This window comes from Pleurodeles waltl, chromosome 7, assembly GCF_031143425.1.
Source record: "Pleurodeles waltl isolate 20211129_DDA chromosome 7, aPleWal1.hap1.20221129, whole genome shotgun sequence".
Lineage (NCBI taxonomy): Eukaryota > Metazoa > Chordata > Amphibia > Caudata > Salamandridae > Pleurodeles > Pleurodeles waltl.
Window position 1 is genome coordinate 1,198,060,503 of NC_090446.1, and position 22,453 is coordinate 1,198,082,955.

Sequence of the window (22,453 nt, forward strand, 5' to 3'; positions counted from 1 at the left end):
GCAACCTGCAGGTGCGACTATGTACCTGGTAGTGGTGCTTAAAGTGTTAATGTAAAAAAAACACATAAGTGATATGAAATGAAGGCGAGAGGCAGCGTTGCGGTGTAGCAGGTAAGCTTTAATCCGAGCTCTCCTCTAACGCGGTGTCTTCTTCCCCTGTCAGCAAGCAACTGCCAGAGGGAAGAATCATCGCTAACATTCTAGGCTTGCGGCAACGATCACACATCTAGCCGCGAGCCACATCATAACACATCCCCCTCCGTTAACACCCACAAAAAGTACCACAAATAAATAACAGGAAAGAACTCTAACAAAATAAAAACTACAAGGTAAAACAAAAGAAAATCTATACACAGAGTAAATACCCTAGCAATAAGCCTTAAGTTACATAGTCATTCAAGAACCCTGGAGGTCTCCTACATCTGGTAGCCCTAGGAAACCCAACAGATATAGGTGACACAGTACTTGGAACACAAGTAGAGGCTCCCATGGAATCTGAACAGGTATTAGGAGCATCCATAATCACCTCACTCCTCCCAACCGCAGCATCACCACTTCCACAACCAAACTGTTTCCTCTCGCCACCACTAGAACCATTCACATCTTCATCTTTCATCAACATATAACCACTACAATCATCACCCCTCCTTGCACATCCAACATCCAATGCAGAAGAAAATTTTGCGACACGCCTGAAATTCCAACGTTGGCCATTATCAAGCAAGACATGCCACTTGTGAACTTGATGAACTCTAAACGGACCTAAGAATTTGCTAAACCCTTGTCTCACTCTACCAGATTTGATTTTTACCCAATCACCTGGTTTAATTCTCGCATTATCATTCCCTGTCTCATTGGCTGTGTCTCCATTGAATGCACCACCACCTCCCAACAATCTCTCCATCCATCCAGGTTTGAGTTTGCTGACAGGTTTCCTACCTCTCATATCAACAAACGGTACTCTGCCCGACGTTGTATTTTCTGTGGTTTGATATCCCCACACCAACTCTGAGATCACTAAACCAGCATCCAAATCATTGACCACAGCCAATTGCAGACCACCCTTAATCATGAGATTAGCTCGTTCCACAATACCATTAGCACGAGGATTGTACAACGCTGTACGAGCGTGCCTTATGCCACACAAGTCTAAAAACTCTTTAATCTCCACAGACGTTAACTGTGTACCATTATCTGTAATCAACATCGATGGAAATCCCTCCTCAGCGAAAATTTCTCTCAGTACACTTATGGTAGCAGATGTTGTAACTTCTCCCATTAACTTGACGATAAGCCATTTGGAGTATACATCCACCATAACCAAGGCAAAATTCCTTCCCCTGCTGATGCCGGACAAAGGTCCGATAAAGTCCAGGCAAACACTATGCCAAGGTCTGCCAGGGTCAGTTATATTCCCACTAACCGACTGTTCTCCCACTCTGAACCGTTTCTCACTCTGAACACACTCAGAACATCTCTCTACCCATCTCACCACATCATCATCCATACCGGGCCACCAAAATTCCATTCTCAACCTTCTCTTGGTAATCGTTTGGCCAAGATGACCCTCATGTGCAATATCAAACAAGCGTTTGCACACCCCCACAGGCGGAACAACCCTTTCACCCCGCAGAATCATTCTTCCATCAACTTCAGAAAGCTCATCCACCACCAAATTGAAAGGCCGTACAGATGCCGGGAGAGTACTGTCTCTCCTCCCACCTTTCCTTATTAAATCAATGACCCGCAACAAAACTTCATCTGCTTTCATAGCCAAATCCCAATCAGTTTCTTTCACTGCTCCCTTACACCAATGCACAACCTCACCCACAGACGCAACAGCTCCTTCTTGTTCATGCTCTAAAACGTTATCTCCATCTACTGTCTGCCACTCAAAAGCCAGACGAGAAAGACAGCCGCTTGCACATTCTTCCAACCAGGAATGTACTCAATCTTGTAATTAAATTCTTGCAAACGGGAAGCCAACCTAGCCAGTCTCGCTGACCCTTTACCAGTCCCACCTGGTGACAAAATCTTTAGCAATGGTTTATGATCAGAACGTAATGTGATGGTACTAGCCCATATATGTGTGCAAAAATACTCCACACCCCATGCCGCAGCCAGAGTTTCACGCTCAATAACAGCATAATGTCTCTCAGCAGAAGATAAAGTCCGAGAAGCAAAGGCAACCGTCTTCTCTACAGACCCATGCATTTGAGATAAGATGGCACCAATGCCCACAGCGCTTGCATCCACCGTGATTATTGTTCTTCTCTTTGTGTCGAAAGGCACTAGAATGCCAGCATTGCATACATCATCCTTAATCAACTGAAAACACTGGCATTGCTCTCCTCCCCCGACAAAACTAGCTCCTTTGCGCAAAAGTACTTTTAGGCATTCTGTCTTGCTAGCGAAGTTCTTGACAAATTCGGAATAATACTCAACCAATCCCAAAAAGGATCGCAATTGGTCCTTGTCTTTAGGAGCTGGAGCCGACCTAATTGCCTCCAACAGGTCTTTCTTCAGCTTTACACCATCTTGCGACAGTGAGTGACCAAGATACTCCACCTCTGTCATCAAAAATTGACATTTTTCACGGCGCAAAGTCAAACCAGATTGCAACAATCTGTCCAGAAGCATCTTCAGGGTTATATTATGACTTTCAATAGTTTCACCAAACACTAGAATGTCATCTTGGAAGAACAGGATATTGTCCAACCCTCTGAAAATTTGGTTCATCATCCTTTGGAAAACACTAGCGGCAGACGCCAGTCCGAACGGCATCCGAGTGAACTGAAATGTGCCCTCCATGGTGATGAAAGCAGTGAGGGCCTTAGAACCAGGATGAAGTCTAATCTGATGGTATGCGTGCTTCAAGTCCAATTTTGAAAAGAATTTAGCATCCTTCATTAGTAGAACCAATTCATTAATATTCGGCAAAGGAAAATTGTCTGTAACAATATTCTGTTTTAACCCTCTCAAATCTACACAGAACCTCAACTTGCCATCTCTCTTCTTAGAAATGACTACAGGCGACAACCATGCTGAGGCCTCCACTGGTTCAATTACCCCACTGTCTAGCATTTCACTCAAGAGCTCCTTTACACCCTCTCTTATCGGGACTGGAAACTTTCTAACCTTGTGCTGCACAGGAACAGCACCGGGCTTCAACCTAATCTCGTGAACATAGCCTCTCAATTCTCCCATCTCCTCCCTGAATACCCCTTTAGCTCCATTCAATATACCAGCAAGAGAAACATCTTTGATTGCAGCTACCTGACTAGGGGCACACGGATTGATGACTATGTGAAGATCATACTGGTGTTGCCAACCCAAAATAGGCGGACCAGACTCTGCCACAAACACTTTGCCTAAGACCTTTCTCCCTTTGAACCCTATTTCAGTGAGCATATAACCTATAATGTCTATCTGCTCACCCTGATACCCGCCGGGATTGATGTCCTTCGGCAATAGTCTTGTTGAAGGCCACATTTGGAGAAATAAATCCTTAGGAACTATTGTAGATAAGGAGCCGGAATCCACCATTAGTTCTACAGACACATTCTTGACAGTAAATTCTGCCTTTGGTCTCTGCATCCTTTCCGCTCTCACCCCTGCCTTGTCCAATCCAGAAACACACAACACCCTTCCGAACTTGTCACCTACGGACACATCGCCTGACGCATCACCAACCATGGCCACCTTCCCCTTTGAATGCTCTTTTTCCCTACACATCCTCGCAAAATGCCCTTTGCGCCCGCACCTACGGCACTCTTTCCCTAGGGCAAAGCAATTCTTTGACTCAGAAGTATGATACTTGCTCCCACACTTGTTGCACTTCCCATTTTTAGATCCACTAAGCATTTCCCAGGACGATTTACTCGTCACAGCTACATCACCCAGAACAGAAGATACTTCTTCAGAAGCCCTAACTTCTCTCCTCTCCATTTGTTTCATACAAAACTCTGACTCCTCAACCACCTTTGCAATTTCTATAGCATCCTTCAGCTTGGGGTCCTTCGCTGCCCACAATCTTTCCTGCATTTTCTTGCTCCTACACTGTACTATGAGCTGGTCCCGAATCAACTCCTCTGTCATCGGCCCAAATCTGCATTTGACAGAAAGCTCTCTTAATCGAGTGACGAATTTGTCCACAGATTCACCATCCCTTTGAGGTTGTGTGTAAAACTTAAATCTTTGCATGACTACATTCTCAGTCTTGGCAAACCTTAATTCTAGCCTCCGCCTTGCTTCCAACAACACATCATCTATGGGTTGACCAGACTGATCAACAGCTTTAGGCAAGTACTTAAAGACATGCTGACCTTCATTGCCTAGGGAACTAAGTAAGATAGCTTTTTTTCTACTGGACGAGAATCCTAACCCATCTAAGGCTTCAAGATATTTATCGAATATATCTATCCACTCCTTCCAAAATATCGGCGGATTCCCAGGTTGCACCAAAAATAGAGGTGGAGAATGCACAGCAGTGGCTGCCATATCCATTGTGTGAATCTGTGCTCAGTTTGGTAAATCTGGTATGAAGCTATGATCAGGAGAAACCCCAAAAAAACAACAAAAAAATTAGTGTTCCTCCAGGTATTTGCCAAGATAAAACAATGTAGCAAACAGCAGGTTACAGGTGCCTATCACTGTAGAAGACCCGTGAAATGGTGAGCAGTTCGTCGTGGCCAGAATCTATTTTAAGGGAAGTTTTCCCAACTCCCAAAGATGGCTGCCACCACACGAAGCAGTTCGTCATGTGCAAAATCCACTGACCGACTGTTTTCCCAACTCTCAAAGATGTCCGCCACCAGTTTACTAAAACGCCTGTGATGTCATTGCGACGTTGACAGCAAATCAGCCACCCTCACGTGACCGAGGCCGATGCAGTCGTATCTCCAAACTAAGCCGGACTGCAAACTGTAAATATATTGGCTGGCGCTGGAAAGACATAAAACGCCAGGTGTTGGTAATTATGCCCTTTCGTTATGCCGCGTCTGCGATCCCACGGCAAAACGATGTACGCAACGTTCGCGACATCCGCATCAAGAGGAAAGCGACCTGCTTGCTGACACCTTGTCGCCAAAAATGAAATGAAGGCGAGAGGCAGCGTTGCGGTGTAGCAGGTAAGCTTTAATCCGAGCTCTCCTCTAACGCGGTGTCTTCTTCCCCTGTCAGCAAGCAACTGCCAGAGGGAAGAATCATCGCTAACATTCTAGGCTCGCGGCAACGATCACACATCTAGCCGCGAGCCACATCATAACATGATGTTATCAATGAGATCATAAAAACTGTCATGAGTGATGTACTATGTGATCGATAAGTGGTGCAAGGCAAGTGAGCAAGTGCACACGTTATAGGTATTTCAGTTAACTATAATTGGTAAATTTCAATGGTTTTCGAGTTAAAAAAGTATTGTTCCCTGATATTTTTACCTAACTATAATGTCACTTTAACCTTTGTTTTTTTCAATTCATTTCTAAAGGTTTTTGTAATGCTAAGGAGAGTATTTCCATGCATCACCTAACCATAACGTCACTTCCCTCTTTGTGTTTTGTCAGTGAATGTCTAAGGTTCTTTTTAATATGAAGTAAGATTTTATTACCATACCTATCTATCCAAACCCCCTGCATTGCATGGATTTTGACAACTCAAGTGGGAATTAGGAGTAGGGCCTGGCCTCTGGCCAGACCTTGTGCCCATTCCCTTGTTGGCAACCAACCCTCCTGGGTGCCCAACTTCTGCTTCTAGCCATGTCCTCTGCCCAGCTCCCATAGGTGCTGACAGACAAGCACACATGGCTGGCCAAGCCCCACAAACTCCTGCTCAACTTGGGGAGGTCACACAGTAAACTTGCAGTAGTCTCAAAGTAATTTCACAGTACTCTAGTTAATTTTCATGGTGGGGTGTGTGCTGAGTACCACAAGAATACCCTAGGCCTGTGGCGACACAAAAATAATATTTTTTGCTCTTTTAGCATACAGGACACGGTGACCAAGTCCATGAGTTCCGAAATAGCAGCTGCAATATTTCTTTTCATGTTATGGCTAGTCAATCACAGTGTATGATCTCGCTGGACTGGTCTCAGTCCTGCAGGACAAGACAATCAGAGTGCTTCATTTGCTGTTTTTTCCTCAGTACTCCCTCAATAGTATTGTGTCACTAGATACTTATAAACGTTGGAGCTTAATTTCTCTCAAACAGCTGAACAGATTTTCACCAACTCACAAAAAGCACACATTCTTGGTAAAAACCTAGCTTTCTGACAAATTTAGTGTAATTTCATTTAGCCATTTTTGCTGTAGAGTTGCATAAAGTTCCTATGGGAAACTGCATTGGGGAAAACTGTGGTGTCTCCTGCATGTGGTTCAAAGAGTAGACTCACATGCAGATTAGTAGAATTAAGAATGTGTTATAGTAAGGTTCTATGACTATTACTTGTGCGTCATCCAGAGTCAGTTTGTAGTGTGGTTAGTTTTACGTATACTTTGCGCTTTAACTTTAGGCTTTAGGCCTTTGTGCACTTTGCCCTGAATGTATTTTATTCATTTGCTGACAGCTTAGAGCCTCTGTGCACTTTGCTCTAAATGCTTTTTATTAGGCTTCGTACTGTTATTTTTCAAATAGCCAGTTCTATGGTGTTGTTTTTTATTCATATCACACTGTTTTGCCTACTTCAGCACTGGAGTTCTTCATAAAATATTCACTCTGTTCTTCAGTCAAGGATACAGTCTGGTACATTGCCGATAGACGTGGTAGGAGTTTAGATTTGGCATTCCTGCGTAGGGACATTTTGTGATCACGATGACATGTTAGTTATAAAATCACTTCCTTGTCCCAATACATGCGAGAGGGAGATTCCGACCAGAGACCCACAGCTAGACGCTGACTGCCTCGTAGCAGATGCTGAACCAGATCACAGGCCTTTGCTCAGGTATGAGGGCTTATGTCTCCCCGGTGATTCGGAAAGGCAAGCTAGAAGCTTAACATGCTGTGCTCTAAATAGAACAAGCAGAGGGAGAGTAGAAACTGTTAGGCACTATGATAGCTTTATTCTTATGTTTTACTCTCCTGGTGACTATTTCAATCCTACTGTATTGTATTGTTCTGGTTATTGCGGCTCACGCCTTATTATCTAAAATACAGTTGTTTTATTAAAACGTTATATAAAACTTATACTGTCTTTGTCATTTGTATATGAGACCATATTGTAAATGAGAGAGTTGGTTTGGATCTGAGTGACCACGACTTCCCTGAGAAGTTCCAAAGATGTCATGCGCTCGGCTGCCTAATCATTTCTTCCCCGTGGGAGAAATGAGGCACTGATAGTTAGCCGGAGCAAAAGCCGGATTTAGGGTGACAGAGTTCCTTACACGTGGGTCAGACTCACTCCCCCACACCGTTATCGATCCTGCTGCCTAGAAATCCAGTAGTCTCATTTAGGATAATGAGAGCCCACGCGACAAGTTCACCTCCAGCTGGCGATGGATGAGGTGTATTAAAAACAAACTCTTTTATAACCAACTTACATATGAGGTATAATTTATCAGTTTTTACACTGGCGATGACGGGAGTAGGTACACCTCAACATGGAGAAAGAGGAGTGATCAAGAAGACACCCTGGAAGAATGTTTATGAGACTTACGGACTGAAGGTGTTTATAAAAAAGGGAAGCAGTGGAGGAGGCATTCCGTGGTGAGATTGCTCAATGCGCTCCATGGCGAGATCGCTGACAGGCTAACGCTTGTATAAAATGGAGGAGCATGAAGGCAGTGTTTGAAGTGGGTTGTGCCAAGGGCGGTGGACTCATTTAAGGCCTGCAGAATTGACGGTTGCATTCGAGCAAGTGATGCTGGACCGCAGGTGCATTCCAAGTGTCACAGCTGTTTGGGCCTGATCGTCGGTTGAAACAAATGCATCAGAGATGAGATAATGCATGTAAAATAGGCTCTACTGACTATGGTAAGAATGTTTTAGTGATGCCAGGTGGCCATATTGAATTATCCTAAGTGCCTTAAGCGTTTCAGCAGCTGCATGTCATCTGCTGCATAGTTTAAAGCAGCGTGAGTTCCTCGTGACACATTGGAGCTTCAACTGCGAGTTTGAGGGAACTGATGGAAAGATTTATTGAGCGGAAAGAAACACATAAGTGACTGGCACATCACGAAGATTTACTGGTCAAGGAGAAAAACATAGCAGAGACTGGCACACCTTGAATGAGATGGCGAGCCTGACAGACAGGCACACTTAAGACTGTCATTGCATGAGGATTATGCTGTGGTTGCAGTAACCGCAACTTTATAGTTGTGGAGATTTTAAGTGTAATAATGGGATTGCAGCAACTTTAACTTTATTGTTTTGAAGAATTTGAGAGTGCCATTGGGGTGAGATACTTAAGTGTGTGTCATACAATTGTGGTTTCGCTCTGTGTGGTTTGGGGTATTGAAATATGAAATACATAACTCCACCCTCATTTTTCTTAAGCATCTAAGGGAAGCTGACCATACCATGGAGGAAATGGAAAAACATGTTCAACCATTATTCAAGGATATGTGGATCTAGTGCAGAAAGGAGGCATGCACTACTTATGCATTGTATGTGAGGTGAGGGACAAGAGGTCATGGAGAATTTACTGTATCTGAGCACAGAGGAACAAAGACATTTTAAAAATATGAGACATGTTTAATGAAAATGGACAAATATTACCTACCCAGAGTGAGCACGATAATGGAGAGGTATTATTTGGAGAGTCATAAACAAGGGAAGGATAAGGCAGTTGAAGAGTATATAAGAAGTCTCAGAAGACTGGCGCTTTGTGCAAATTTGGTGTGGCATTAAAGGAAAGAATTTGTGATCAGTCTGTCCTAAAATGTAGTAGTGACAAGATCTGGGAAGAATTGTGGTTAAAAGATGAGCCACCCTCGGAAGTGATTATGGTGGCTAAGAGAGTGAAGCATATGCTAAAGTATGTTTCAGAATTTAGTTCAGCTAAAGAGAAAAGTGTGACGAGTTTGGAGAAAGTGGAAGAGTTGATGTATGAGGTGAAAAGGAAGGAGGTAGTCAAAGAGAAAGAGACACATACAAATTTAATGGGAGAATGTTTTAGGTGTGACAATAGTGGTCACAGAGCAAATGTGAGTCCTTGCCCAGCTTTGAATGTTTATTGCAATGGCTGTGGAAAGAAAGGGCATTTCTTCAAGTGTTTTCATAACAGAGGCAAGAAAAATACCAAAAGAGAGGTTAAGGAAGTTTCAGATTAAATTGTGTTCCAAATTAACAAATTAATGGAAAAGGACAAACATGCCTGTTAAAATATGGGTATAAATGGAGTGAAAGTATTAATGAGTTTTGACTCCTGTTTGCATTGGACTATTATTTCTAAACAGTTTTTTGAATGCTTTTTGAGGAAAGGGATAAATTACACATAAGGGATGTGAACCCAGGAGGGTATGGGGGGCAGCCAATCAAAATATTAAGTTACTTTGAAGGCCATTTTGAGTTAAAAAGAAGATATGTTGTAGGCCAGGCCTGTGTGCCCAATAAAGGAGACAATTTATTGAGCTGGCCACATAAAAGGCAGTTATCTGTGGTGCTCATTCATAATGCTGAGCCACAGGTTCAGGTGCAAGAGATTCATAAGTCTGGTGTGGATTTTGTCTCCAAGTTTTCTGAGGTCTTTACAAAATCTTTGGGATGCCTGAAGAACTAAAAGAATTGCATTAAATTTAGGGATGGCGCAAAGCCTGTCACAGCAAGAGTAAGGAGAATTTTGTTAGCATTACAAGATCAAGTTAGTGCTGAACTTAGAAGACTAGAAACTACAGGTGTGATAGAAGAGGTAGAGGCCATGGTGTGGTTGGCCTCCAGTGTAGTGGCCAAGAAGAGTAATTGGGACATCAGACTATGTGTGAACCTCAGAGCACTGAACAGAGAGGTTGAGGTGGACAAGTTCCCTCTTCCCAATAACAAGGAAATAATTTAGACATTGGGGGGAGTGAGGTTTTTCACCACATTAGACTTAGTATCGGCCTATCATCAAGTGGAATTGGATGGTAGGTCAAAAGACCCTACGGCATTCATAACATATCATGGAAATTTGAACTACAAAATGATGAAACAATAAATGATGTGATAAGTGCCATAAGTCATGGAAGGTTTAGAAATCCCAAGAGAGTGTGGAATCTGGTTAAAGATGAGTTGACTGTAGATCATGGTTTATTGCTGAGGGGAACAAGATTGATTCCACCATCAAAACTGAGAGACACATTAATAAAACTAAACTGAGAAACCATGAGAGGAGGTAACTATTGACATTGTGGGTCCGTTATAATGTGAGCATGTCACACCCTACCTAATAGTAATGATGGAGCTCTACTCAAGGTGGATTGAGGTTATTAATGTCAGGGATATTTCATCTTTTGGCATCATTAAGCTTCTGGAGAGTGCTTTTAAAAAAAGAGAGTTTTGCAAAAAAAGTGTCTTGTCTGACAATGGTTACCAATTTTTCTCTAAGGAAATGGAAAACTACTTAAACACATGTGGCATTATCCACAAAACAATGTGCAATTTATCATCCAGAAACAAATGGTGCCATTGACCAATTTCACAAATACCTTAAGGAGAGTACACAGTTGGCAAAGGTGAACTGTCTAGACTGGAGAAAAGAGCTGCAGGAGAGAATAACTGTGTACTGCATGTTTCCACACATGACCACTGGGAAGATTATGTTTGAACTGTTTAAAGGAAGAGCACCCAACATGTGTTTGTGTCCAGGTTGGATGGATTAGAACAAAGGCATAAAGTCCAATGGTCCTACTGGTTGGAGAAGCCAAGAGGAAATTAAAAAAAAAAGATTAGGATTTTGATAGAAGAATAAATGTCCATAATGTTGAAATCAAAGTAGGAGATGTTGTCAAAATGTGCCGCATGGTCAAAGTTCACCAAGGAACAAAAAGTGATTAGGTCATTCTGTAATGCTATACAAACAGCTGATGGAAGGATTTGGAATAAGAAGAGGGTTGTGTTAGTAAAGATGGACATGAGAGAAAAGATGAGAATGAGTGACGAAAAGAGAATTTGTAAAGGTGAAGGAACTTTAAGTGATGTGCAGATCAGAAGCAAAGGAGAGGGAGTGACTGTAGGACCACAGGGGAGATCGTGTGACAATAAGGAGAGAGTACGAATGAGTTATTGTAGGAAAATGCCACCACATTATCTGAAAGATTTTATCTTTGTGTAAAAAGGTACGTGATGCTTATGCTGTTCTATCCCACGACCATTCGTTAGATAATGAGAAGCCAATGTTTATTATTTATATAAAAATAAGGAAGGGAGATGTGTGGTGTGTCCTACATGTGTTTTTAAGAATAGAATCACATGCAGATTAGTAGAATTAAGAATGTGTTATAGTAAGGTTCTATGACTGTTAATGGTGTGTCATCCAGTCAGTTGGTCTCCAGTAGGCAATGGATGAGTTGTATTAAGAATAAACGTCTTTTATAACCGCCCTACTTATGAAACTTTCCAGGAAGGTGTTGAGGCAAATAAACCATTTTAGGGAAGGTTTGGTGAGGATTCTTTAAATGGTACCAAAGTTAGTAGCAAAACAAAACAAAAGGTATGTGTAGTAGTATTAATTTCGGACTTAGGCCCTCATTATGACATTGGCCATAAGTACTGCTTACCGCCATGCTGACTGCTGCCAACATACCGCCACTGCAGCGGATTACCGCTACCCATATTATGACACACACATAGCAATCCGTCACTATACAGCCACGTACACAATTCTGCCAGCCCAAAGTTACGCCAGATAAACTGGCGGTAGCAAAACCCACACTGTTACGCCAACAGAACTACACCCACAGCATTATGACCCACGAATCACCGTGGCGGACATTCAATAGCGCTAAACCATTGGCAGTAAATGCCGGCGCGCTCAAAATACACACACACTAACAAAACAACACTACATTGGACAATTTGAATAACACACGCCTGACACCCATACACACACCACACCCACACCACTATAAAACACACACCCACATTACCCACAACCCTTTATGACTAAAACAATTGCCACAAGAGAGATAGCAAGACCACAGACAAGACCACAGCCACACACCACCATCACCTATACACCATCCACGCACCTTAGATCACACACCCCAACATATCACTCCACACACCCATACCACTCACACTACACCCATGGCACCACAACGACACACCAGGTTCTCAGAGGAGGAGCTAAGGGTCATGGTAGAGGAAATCATCCGGGTAGAGCCACAGCTATTTGGATCACAGGTGCAGCAGACATGCATTGCAAGGAATATGGAGCTATGGCGGAGAATCGTGGACAGGGTCAATGCCGTGGGACCGCACGCCAGAACAAGGGATGACATCAGGAAGAGGTGGAACAACCAAAGGCGGAAGGTGCGTTCCACAGCAGCAAGACACCAAATAGCTGTACAGAGGACTGGCGGTGGACCCCCACGTTCTCCCCCACAACTAACAACATGGGAGGAACAAGTCTTGGCAATCATGCATCCTGAGGGCTTGGCAGGAGTAGGATTGGACTCTGGTAAGACCAATCTCTATTACTATCACCCCCCTACCTGCATGCCATCACAAACCCCCACCCTTACCCTCACTCCCATCACTCCACCAACTCACACACACCCCACCATCACAACCCACACCTCCCAATACCAAGCCCTGCATGTAACACCAATGCACAGACCCCCATCACAGACCTGCATGGACACCTATCACTAAAGCATGCAAACTAGAGAGAATCACCTATCCCACAAAATAACTGCTCACACAAGGCAAAGCTGCCAGGGCAATAACAACCATAGAGGGCAACAAACCCATGCACAAGATGTCACACGCAGAAACAATAACACTGTATTTACATCCCCACAGGTCCCCCACCCAACATCACCAGAGAGGAGATGCCAGCAATATCCAGCCACCCCCCGAGAAGAGGCCCACAGTGATGACAGCAGCTCTGGATGCCTGGATCTGGATGACCAACCTGGCCCATCAGGGATCTCCGGACAGTTGGTTACCCAGGCACAGTCCCATACCACCACAGAGCCTCCCCCTCAGGAAACACCAGCACAGCACCCACCCAGCGGACCCATGCCTCTGTCCCCAGGACACGTCAATCAGCTGTGTGTCCACCACTACAGGGACCCCAGGCAACCCCACAAACACAGGACGATCAGGGACCTGGGGCCAGTGGGCACACAGTTCAGGGGGCAGAGGCACAGGACAACAGGGAAGCTGAAAGGAATGCTGTGCGACAGGGGGGGAAGCCAGGCCCAGGGATCCGACTCTCCAGGAGGCACTCACCAAGATCCTGGGAGCATACCACCATTCCCAGGAGACGATGGGCCAGATACTGGACAAGTTGCAGGAGACCCAGCGGCTGCAGGAGGGACAGTACCTGGGGAACAGGGAGGACTGGAAGGACCTCAACACCACCCTGGTCACCATTGCAGGAGTGCTGGCAGGCATGGCCAACACCATGAGGGAGGCTGTGGCACACCAGCGGGCCCCTGACCCTAGCCAAACCGATGAACAGTCTTCCACCTCCACTGCCGTTAGTGGACAGGAGGCCCCGCCACAGGACCAACAGGCCACCAGCATCCATCCACCTGCAGAAGGAGAACCACCCCGCAAACGGTCCCTGCGATCCAGGCAGAAGCCAGAGTCTATTGCCACGACCTCCGCTGGGAAATAAGACTCTCCTGATTGTCACCCTTGTGTCTCACCCTGGCACCCTGTCCCCCTTGAACTGCCATTGCGCCACTTCCTATGTCCCCTTGGACAATGCACCTGTGATCCACATAGACAGGACTCTATCCTGGACATTCCTCCCCCATCACCCCCAGCCCATTGCACATCCCGCTCTACTTATTGGCACTTAAATAAACACCATTTGAATAAATACAAGTATGGAGTCTTTCAAATGACTGAACTATGTATTTGTTTAAAAAGCTTTAAACACTGCAGTACAACTGTTCAGTAATGTATACATAGGAATGACCTGTAGTTGGCTGCAGTCAACACACCAGGAGCGATAGTGGGGCACAAATATTTGAAAATAGAGATGACAAGGGGTACAGTAAGTGGCCATAGAAGTGGGAAAATCAGCCTGCCAGTGACAATGTCAAACACAAAACTGCCAATGAAAAGTGAAGTTACAATGTCTTACCCGTGTGTCATTGGAAGTATTGTTGTATTATTGCCCTTCTGTTGTCCTCATTCCCATCCTCTACCTCCTCATCTTCACTGTCCACAGGATCCACTGCTGCCACACGGCCATCTCCAGCCTCATCCTCCTGCAGAAAAGGCACCTGGCGACGTAAGGCAAGGTTATGTAACATACAGCATGCCACGATGATCTGGCATGCCTTCTTGGGTGAGTAGTACAGGAAGCCACCTGTTAAATAGAGGCAACAAAACCTGGTCTTCAGGAGGCCGAATGTCCTCTCTATGATTCTTCGTGTTCGCCTATGTGCCTCATTGTAAGGTTCCTCTGCCCTTGTCCTGGCATTCCTCACAGGGGTCATTAGCCATGAGAGGTTGGGGTAAACAGAGTCACCTGCAAATATCGAGGGACAACTGTTAGACACACACTAACCCTTAGGGCCCACACCATACCCATACACCAACACCTACTGGGTGGGAACAAGGGCTCACCTGTTAGCCACACCCGGTGCCTCTGGAGTTGAGCCATCACATATGGTATGCTGCTATTCCTCAGGATAAAGGCATCACGCACAGACCCAAGATACTTTTCATTGACATGGGAGATGTACTGGTCCGCCAGGCACACTATCTGCACATTCATGGAGTGAAAAGCTCTTTCAATTTCTGAACACCTGTTCATTTCTCCTGGGGGGGGGGGGGGCAAATGCAATATGTGTTCCATCAATAGCCCCAATAATGTTGGGGGTATGTCCCATTGCATAGAAATCAGCTTTCACTTTGCCAAGTCCTCCACCTGGGGGAAAACGATGTAGCTGTGCATGTGTTTAATCAGGGCAGAAAACACTCTGGTCAGCACTATTGAGAACATTGGCTGAGACATTCCTGCTGCCAAGCCCACTGCCACTCAGAAGGAGCCAGTTGCCAGGAAATTAAGCACAGATAGGACTTGCTCAAGAGGAGAGATCCCGGTGGGCTGACGGATAGCAGATATCAGGTCAGGCTCCAATTGGGCACACAGCTCTGGGATTGTGGCCCTGTCCAGTCTACAGGTGAGGATAATGTGCCTGTCCTCCATTGTTGACAAGTCCACCAGGGGCCGGTACACGGGGGGATGTCTCCATCTCGTATTCATCCGCAGCGGTTGGAATCTAGGGGGCAAAACGGTGAGCAGTTGGTCAGTATTCCATATTTACAAACACTACACTGCACTGCATGTTGTGACTGTAACAATATATTGTTGGATAGGCCCAAATGGTGCCTATGTGTACTGTGATGCAGTTAGGTGCCATGGCCTGCCCACCCCCTGAAATGGCGTCTGCCTGTCCTGTATGGAGGGATATGTGGAAATGAGGTAATTCTGCTGACGTTGTGCGCCGTTGCAGGAGGAGGTCGAGAACCCCCGTGCAACTCCTCATTGGATACCATTGGGCCCTATGGGTTACAGTGGCCAATGGTGATGTACGCCGGTGGTGACGGTATGCACCACCGCGGACGTGCCTGCTATTTTCTATCTGTTCACTCACTTGCTACCTGACCTTCAACAGGAGAGGACCTACACCTCAAGTGCTGCTGTGACCTGTGTCTGGAACTGACCATGGCTTGTGTCACTGGGGAAAGGGCCCCTGCCATCACCGCTGCGGAGTTGGAGAGACTGGTGGATGGGGTCCTACCCCAGTACTGAATGCTGTATGGGCCTCCAGACCGACAGGTGCGTACACTGTGAGCATGATGCATGTGGAATGAATGCATAGAGTGCTGTGTGTGAGGGCCTCGTGTGGGGGGGTTGGTGGAAGGGCGCTGGGCAGTATGCTTGAGGGGTGCTGGGCTGCATGCTGCATATATGGTGGGCAATGTATGTGTGTAAGGGGATGGGAGGGATATGGTGGGCCATTAGTGTAACAGCCCGGACGGTATGACTGATACCCTTTTTCTATGTGTATTTCTCTGCAGATCAGCGCCCATCAAAACAAGCATTTACAATGCATCGGGTCTCGCGTTTGCTCATGTTAGAGCTGATCGCGTTGTAAACTCCTAACCCGACTTTTCACCTATCGGGCAAAAGTGCATTTATTTACATAACCCGAAAAAGTGTGAAGTCAAGTATGTAAAGCGCTCGACTTCTGCCAAGCGAGATCGGGCTCATAAATTAGAGAAAAAAAAGTCCACGAGCCCGATGGAAAACAGCGAGCCTCTCATGTTTTCTGTACTTGGTCACTGCGCTGGAGGAGGGCTAGCCACCGGAAAAGGCATGACATATGCGTGCCTTCGACTAATGAAAGCAAGCAGATTTTATTAGGGAAGCCCACCAACCAATAAAAAACACTGACTTGAATTTGACAGGGCTCCGAGCCCTTTTCTAAATTCAAAAGAGTCTCCCTGCTAAACGCATGTGTGAGCGCATGCAACGCAGGCTCGACCCTAAAAAGGGTATATGGCGTGCCGTTGCCAAGGACGTGCAGACCCTTGGGGTCTACGGCAGGGGGAGCACCCACTGTCGGAAACAGTGAGAGGACCTGAGACGCTGGGCACAGAAGACGGCAGAGGCCCAGCTGGGGATGGCCTCCCAACGAGGAAGGGGTGCCCGTCGAACCCTGACCCTCCATATGGCCCGCATACTGGCGGTGGCTTATCAGGAGCTGGATGGGTGCTCGGGGGCATCACAGCAGCCACAAGAGGGTGAGTGCAGTGCCCCAATATACTACTTGCATGTGGTGGGGTGGCTTCCGAGTGGGGAATGTGGGCCTGTGGGTCCCCCTAGGCCAGGCCGGAAATTGCAGGGTAGGGCTTATGTTGGGCAGGATCTGATGTAAACCTCCTCCAACTAAGGTAATAGGCATCCACTACTGGGCAGGGGTCTGTGGGTCTCAGGTATGCTGCAATTGGCATTAGGTATCCCTGTCCATGGGCTGGTGACAAGCATTGTGACTGTTAGTGCATTGCCTAGTGCGTAGGGCTGTTCCCTGTGTGTGTGTGTGTGTGTTTGTGTGTGTGTGTGTCGTGTACGCCAACAGTGATGTTGTTGCCGCCATTGACCAACGCTATCCTTTGTCTCTCCCCCCCTTTTTGTTTTGTCACCCTGTCCTTCTGTGCATTAGCATCATCTGGCGGAGGAGCAGAGGCACCCGCGAAGGGGAGAGCTGCATCGCACAGGGCCCAGGAGGCTGAATCCACTGACGATGAGGGCACCAGTGGGACGGAGGGTGAGGGGAGCACCACGGCAGAGACAGGAGGGGACAGTTCTGACAGTGATACCTCTGCCGATGGAAGCTCCCTGGTGGTGGCGGACACCTCTGTGCTCACCCCAACTACAGGTACAGCCGCCACCCCGTACCAGCACTGCCCTCCCAGCAGCCCCTCAGTGTGTTTCCCGTGCCCACTCGCCTAGGGCGTGGGCATCTCCTTTGCCCCAGGCACCTCAGGCCCTGCCCCAGTTAGCCCTGCTGTCCTGAGTGAGGAGGCTATTGACCTCCTGTGATCCATCTCTTTTGGGCTGTCAACCATTGTGAATGCCATCCAGGGGCTGGCAGCCCATTTGCAACAAACAAATGCATTCCTGGAGGGCATTCACTCTGGCATGACGGCCCAACAGGGATCAATCCAGGCTCTGGCCTCCTCCCTGATGGCAGCCATTGTCCCTGTTTCTAGCCTCTCACCTCCAACTTCCTCTACCCAATCACATTCTCCTCAACCCCAACCTATCCCAAGCACACAGGCAGACCAGCATGCACACAAGACAACACACAAGAGTGGTTCAGGCAAACACAAGCACCACACATCATCGTGCAGGCACTCACACAAACACTATCCAGATGCAGACATACCAACATCCACAGCCTCCACTGTGTCCCCCTCCTTTTCATCATCCACCTCCCTCCCAGTTGGGTCTACACTCACACCTGCATGCACTACATCCTCCTCCACTACCACCATCATGCCTATCACTACATGCCCCTCACTGGCAGTCACCACCCCCACATCCATGCACACGTCCCCTGTGTCCTCTCCCACTGTGTCTGTGCCCCCTCCTCCTAAAGTACACAAACGCAAGCACTCAGACACCCAACAGCCATCCACCTCACAACAGCATCCAGCCCATGCACTTGCGCCCAAACACAGCGGAAAGACACCTCCTACAACCACTTCCTCTTCCTACACTCCCAAACCTTCACCCTCTGCCCACCCTAATGTACCTAAGAAGCTTTTCCCCTCCACCGTTGATCTCTTCCCTACCACTCCCCCCCGTCATTCACGACTGGCCAGGGTGGTCAGAACCCAGGCGAGCACCTCAGCCACCCAGTCCACGGCCACAGTAGTGTTGACAGCTACTGCAGGTGGGAGAGGATCCCGGGCACCAGGCAGCAACACTGAAAGGGTGCCTGCACCAGGTGCTTCAAGGAAGGGCAAAGAGGCACCACCAGCAGCGACAGGGAAGGGCAAGGAGGCACCACCAGCTGCAGGAGGGAAGGGCAAGGGGCCTGCACCAGCAGGCAGTAAGGACAGGAGGCCTGGTGCTGGGACTCCTTCGGAGCCCCCACCACCAACCAAGGTGGTTCAACCATCCAAGGCTGCAAGGGAAGGGCTGGAGCCTCCCCCACCACTGCCAGCACACCACCAGCACCACTACCAGCACCGCCACTAGCACCGCCACCAGCACCACTGCCAGCAGCAGCAGCCCCAATGGGCAGCTGTCTGAGGCTGCAGGGGATGGGCTTGAGCCTCCCCCCACCACTGCCATCACAGTCAGCAGCACCACTGCCTACAGCAGCAGCCCCAATGGGCAGCCGTCCGAGGCTGCAGGGGATGGGCTGGAGCCTCCCCCCACCACTGCCAGCACCGCCAGAAGCACCACTGCCACCAGCAGCAGCCTTAGTGGGCAGCCGCCAAAGGCTGCAGGAGATGGGCTTGAGCCTCCCCCCACGACTGCCAGCACCGCCACCAGCACCACTGCCAGCACTGCCACCAGCACCGCAACCAGCACCACTGCCAGCAGCAGCCCCAATAGGCAGCTGTTCGAGGCTGCAGGGGATGGGCTGGAGCCTCCCCCCACCACTGCCAGCACCGCCAGCAGCATCACTGTCAGCAGCAGCAGCCCCAGTGGGCAGCTGTCCGAGGCTGCAGGGGATGGGCTGGAGCCTCCCCCCACCAGTGCCAGCACGGACACCTGCCCCGCCACTGCCAACACTGAGCAGCTGTTACCTCCAGCGGACAGTGTGTAGTCCTGCCTCCATCCTGGCCCATGCAAATCCTGTGGGTCTGACACCCACTTGAGAGACTGTGGCCTTGCACTCCCCAGGATCAAGCAGTGGGCAAACCACCCACTTGAGAGACTGTGACCTTGCACTCCCCAGGACCAAGCAGTGGGCAAACCACCCACTTGAGAGACTGTGGCCTTGCACTCCTCAGGACAGCGCACAGGGCATGTTTCCCCCTCCAGGACCAGTGGTGCTGTACTATCTTTCGGCTAAGGTGCCCCCCATTCCCGGTCCTCCTGAGGTACCTGTGTATTTTCGACCTGATGCCCCTGCAGTGTTCTCTCCGTGTTGTTGCAGGAATGAGTTGGGCCTTGGCCTATGTGTTGTGGCCCTGTGGCCCACGAACACTGAGGACTGGGCAGTGTCCCTACATTTGTAAATATGTATATACGTTTGTATTTTGATGCACTTATTCATGTTATTTTATCGTATTACACTCACTTTCTTCAAATCATGTTGTCCTTGCATTATTCCTGAGGGGTACGGGGTGAATAGGTAATGTTTGTGCATCTGGTTGTGTGTATGGTGTTAGGGGTGGGTGTGTGTGTTGCCTGTGTGTGTCACTCTCTTTTTCCTCCCCCCTCCCTTGTGTGCTAGGCGGCAGTACTCATGTGGTCGTCTTCGCCGGCGTTGATGTTCATAATGCAGCAGAAGGTAGACGAGCATCGGAAATATGTGCAGCTCGGGCTCCATGGCGCCGTGGTTGTTCCCTGAGTCTCCAAAGGCGAGTCTTATGACTTCTGTGCAGTGTTTCCGCCATGCTTTTGATGTCATTGGTACCGCTCCGGAAAAGGTGGTGGATATGTCGGTCATAATAGTGTGGGCGGTACATTGACTTCCGCCTGGCTGTTGATGGTTACCGCCATGGTGCTTGTTGATTCTGCCGTGGCGGTCGGCGTGTTAAAGTGGCTGCCTGTCTGAGCGATTTCCGCCGTGGTCATAATTCCATTTTGGTTACAGCCGGCCTATTGGCGGTATTACTGCCGCTTTATCACCAACCGCCAGGGTTGTAATGAGGGCCTTAGTTTCTATAGAAAAGTGGTTTTTTTTTGCTAATAACTTTGGCACCGTTTGATGAATCTTCACCAAATGTTCCAAAAAACAATGAATATCACTTCAGTTGCTGTCTAGAAAGTTTTGGGGTGATCTGTCAAGTGGGGGAGGAGAGGGGGCAGAAAAGAGGGTATCCCAAAACATGATTTCCCATTCATTTTTCCCTAGGGATTTTGAACAGTGATAATGCCAAAACCACTGGACAGAATTAAACCACATTTGGCATAATGGTAGCTCTTGGTTCAGAAAGAGGCTTTTTTGTTATTTGGTGTAAATCCATTCAGTAGTTTTAGAGAAATCAAAGGAATGTAAATTTGTATATATAGGGACGCAAAGGATTCGCGACCCCTCTCGATCTTGTGCTGAGATCTGATTGGCTAACAACACTTCAACAAGGAAGTGTTGTCAACCATGTTGGGACGTGGCCCCAGAAAAGGGGGGTCAGGGTAAAGTCACCCTGACCCCTTAGCTCTGGTGGTGGAGTTCCAGAGAGACCCCCCCGAGCTAAAAAGTATTTATTTTTAATTTGCAGCAGGAGTTGCAGTGATCTGCGCAATAAATTTAAAAAAATAAAGCAAAGGCTACAATGCTTCATATTTTTAAAAACCCCAGGTAGGCCAAGTCCTGAGGGCATTGTTATCATAATGCTGGGGGCCTGACCCCCTTCTCGCTGCCCTGGGGCTTATAAGTAATATGCGGGAGGGTGCCTGCCCTCATTGCCCTGGGACCACCACCATCCTAGAGCTTTCATTATATATCGTGCAGGGGGGCCCCGGGCCCTCCTGCTGCCCTGGGTACCACCACCTACCCAGGACTTTTAGTATATATATGGTTCAAGGGGGCTGTGTACCCTCCCCCGCTGCCCCAGGCACCACCTCCTTTCTGAGGTATTGAATAGATTAGGTGGGCACCACGCAGTCCCCCCCACCCACAGCACCAGGGACCAGCACCTCCCCAGGGCATTGTATATATTTGGTGTGAGGCCCCACCAAGCCCAGGGGTGGGGGTGCGAGCTGTAGCTACCTTAAGGCACAAGTTATAGTTACATGAGATAACTATAACTGGTGAATTTCTATAGTTTGGTACATTTGAAATGTGAGCCTATATATATATACATATATATATATATATATATATATATATTCACTTTAAAAAAACAAAGGTTACAGTGATGTTATAGTTAGGCTCACATTTTAAACGTACCAAACTAGAAAATATAGTTATAGTTATCTCAATGTATATGTTATGCAGAGTACACAAGTTTTCATTGCGAGAAGCGAGAACCTCGCCGCTAGCACTACAGAATGACCAAGCTCCTGTTGACCAAGGCTGCCCATTCTTGATTCCACCTCATGCCTCTTTTTCAACCACCCTAAGCTGCCTAACTCTTTAATTTGGTTCCGGGGGTTCGTTTCTGCCCTACTCTTTATGTTTGTCACTACTTTCCTATCTTTCTCCGCCTTCTTCATTCGCCATTTTTTACTATTCTCCCATTTTTACTCTGGATCACATTTCCACTGCTCAAAAAAAGAGTGCTTGTGCCCACAACCTGCATGCACTGGCACTGCCACAAAACAGGTAGTGTTTTTCATCGTTCTATGGTTAAACAATTACCATTACTGAGATGATCACCAGTACCGCCGATCAGTCATTCAGCCACCTATAAACAATAGAGCTTCTGGGATACATTACTCATAGTAGTAATCATAAAAAATGCAAGTAGATATTGTGACACATACCACACGTCTTCTGCTTCTCAGTGCTGTAAGTAACATGTTTCTATCACCCCATGCACCCGTACTCAGTCTGCCAACCTCAGACAGATAAAGGGCTATATTGGACTTGAAGGGATTATCTCTTGCCTCCAGGTCCTCGCAGTCTCCTTTCCTAGACAGGGTTCGGCACGAAGCGCACAGCAG